Below are 3,213 nucleotides of genomic sequence, written 5' to 3' on the forward strand. Positions count from 1 at the left end.
ACACGTCTGACACTGCAGGATTTGAGTCCCTGGCGGCGTAGTGTGTTACTGATGGTAGCCTTTGTTACTTTGGTCCAGACAGATATATTTTGATAGATGAAGATACATTTTCAAATGTGTGATAGGATAAGGTTATAAAAAAGCAATAATAATTTTTGGATAATATTTTGTTTATTTTGTCAATCATTTCAGTGTTGGAGGGGGTGAGTTTTGTAAGATTTATTACATTTTATGCCTTAGAACTGAAAGAAGCAATTTAATGCAGAAAATTCATTTTACAGGTCAACAAATAAATATTCAAACAATAATGCGTGAATCACTTTTTTTCACTTTCCTGTACTTACATTTTTCTAAATTAATAATATCATCAATGAAAAACAAAACATGACAAAACTTTTTATTTTAAATTATTTATTGAGTTATATCCATCATCACAGCACAGTATATTTATATTATATTTTTAAATCAAATCAAACTTACTGGAAATCTGTTTACTTTTATTGCCAATGTCCATTTAGAATCGGCACATTTGCTTCAGGGCAAACATGCAGAACAAAGCCTTTAAAAGGGAGAAGAGGAGAAAGGTAAATAAGACACATCTGGTCAGCACTGTGCGCTCCTGGAGTCGATAAGAGGTGGAGGGCAGAGTGGACATGCCTATCAGGCCTTTTAAGAAGGCAGAGGAGCTCCAAACAATGAGGAAGAGTGCTTTTATGTATAACTCTGACAGCCACACGTGTTATTTTTTCACGTTACTAAAGTGTTCTTCATTCATCAAGTCCTCCCTCAGTTTCTGTATTCTCATCTCTGATGAGGCAGAGAGATGAGAGCTCAGCAGCTGCTGCAAGTCAGACTTCTCTGGAAGAGCCATTCAGTGCTGCAGGCAGGAGCCCAGTAGCCTAAACATAAACATCTTTTTGTTTCAAATCAATGTCCTGAAATAAGTTACAGATTGATTTAGTTATGATTTCAGCTTGGATTAATATATTACTGCAATCTTGCAGATGCATAAAAGCAAAAGAATTGATCAAACTGGATTACATCGACTTAATGTCATTTAAATAAACAAACATTGGCCATAAAACATCAGAATACAGAAGAGATGGATAAATAAATTTTTTTTCTATCAAATGCATTTATTGTTATTTACAGTCTAAACAGCTTTAACCGTTCTGTTAAAATGAGGCTAGGTATCTATAAACGTTGTGGTGTTTGTGCCATTTTTAAAAATTCTAATATAGTTAATTTTCTCTAACTATTAATAAAAACAGCAATATTTATTAATTTTTCTATTAAAACAAAGACACTGAGGAGACATTTAATAAAGAACAAAGCAGCTATTCTTTTAAATGAGGAAGCTGTGGTTTTGTGTATCAGGCTGCAGGGGGAGAACCATGGAACGGTTGCAACCAGGGATTGTGTTTGTCTGTTTTTGTATGACTTATATGGGGCAATCCTGGTCAATAATTTCTCTATTTCTGTATGTTTAAGCTGATTTGGGATGATATGTGATGAATTATAAAGAAATGGCACTGTAAATGGTTACTATGCCCTCCTTCCCCTCTCCTCTTGTTGCAGCCTGTTTGCTAATTCCCACCTAGGCAGATATTCAACTGAATCAAATGAATCACTTACCCACAAGCAATTAGAGGCTCATCATCAGATTGTCTGCCCTTTGAGTAGAACCGCCTCCGCTTACCTCTACATCTGGTATTGCAACATTTATTTAACCGTCTCTGGGGGTGGCGGGTGGCTGAATGAGATCCCTGTTCTCATTCAGCAACTCATGCATGTAATCAAAGTGAAATTCATTCATTGTTAATGTAACCTGCCATGGCTGGAGTGCCGAACTCAAACTATTGTTTCAGTAAAACTTATCTAATCACCTTCCTTCTTTTTGTGAGTTTTATAGGTTGAAATAAACATAAATATAATATATTTACCTCCGGATGAGTTTACATTTTCATTGGTGTGAGTTTGTCTGTTTTCAAAATAATAAAAAAAAATGTATGGACATGTATGATAGCAAGTTTTGTGGGGGTACTGGGAGTGGATTAAAGTTATCTGACACGCCTAGCATCACCGAAATTGGATCTGGTTCCAGGAAGTCTCAAGCATATCTGATATTGATTTAAATATCTGGACCCAGAGAGGTAAAATCTTAGAGCAAAGTAGAGAAACTTCAGAAATGTGGAAATGTAGAAATAGAACAGATAGAATAGAAAATCCCTTTATTGTCCCACAATGGGGAAATTGTGGCGTGACAGCAGCAAAAGGTTATAGTGAAAGTGATCACATAATGTGCACTGTAGAAAAGTGTATAAAAATAACAGATAGGGAAATAAGACATATAGAATATTGTACAGTACAGCGTTTTTACAATATAATACTCTGCATCTGGAGAATAAAAAAATTTACAGCTGTGGATATTTTTTACAGTAATGGAAATGAGAAAAATAGCAGCAACACCAGAGATGTGCAAAAAAACAAAAAAGGCAACATCATGTTATTTAACCAAGACAGAAACTATGCAAAAATCAGCATGAACGTAACAATTTATTGAGATTGTTGGAAACAGTTATAGTTATAAAGTCTTCCAGCTGCTGGGAGGAAGGATCTGTGATAACGCTCCCTGGTGCATTTAGGGTGCAGCATTCTGTCATTGAAGGAGCTCTCCAGTTCTGCAACAGCGTCATGCATGGGGTGGGAGACATTATCCAACAGATGTTAGGGTAGTTTTGTTTCAGGAGATGGTTCTGCTGGCACCAGACAACAACGTTCTGGGTCCACTGTCTGTACTCTGAGTGGTCCCAACCTGAGATGTTGATTTTTTTTCAGCTGCTGCAGGGAGTACGTACATCCTCTGCCGGGCTTTCGTGGTGAGGGAGTTGATGTTCAGCTCCCCCTTTAGGTCCTATGAGATGATAGTTCCCTGGAAGCAGAAAGACTCCACAGTGTCAGTAGTGGAGGAACAGAGGGTGATGGAGATAACTGGGGCTGAGTTCTTCCTGATTCCACAACATCTAGCTCCAGGTTGTTCTTCCTGCTCCAGGTCCCCAGATGGTCCATCAACCACCTGTAGGCGAACTCGTCACCATCAGAGTCCGATGAGAGTGGTGTCGTCCACGTACTTCAGAAGCTTGACAGACGGATGACTGGAGGTGCAGCTGTTGGTGTACAGGGAGAAGAGCAAAGGAAAAGAACACAGCCCTG

The sequence above is a fragment of the Cyprinodon variegatus genome, unplaced genomic scaffold, assembly GCF_000732505.1.
Source record: "Cyprinodon variegatus isolate N-32 unplaced genomic scaffold, C_variegatus-1.0 Scaffold1333, whole genome shotgun sequence".
NCBI lineage: Eukaryota > Metazoa > Chordata > Actinopteri > Cyprinodontiformes > Cyprinodontidae > Cyprinodon > Cyprinodon variegatus.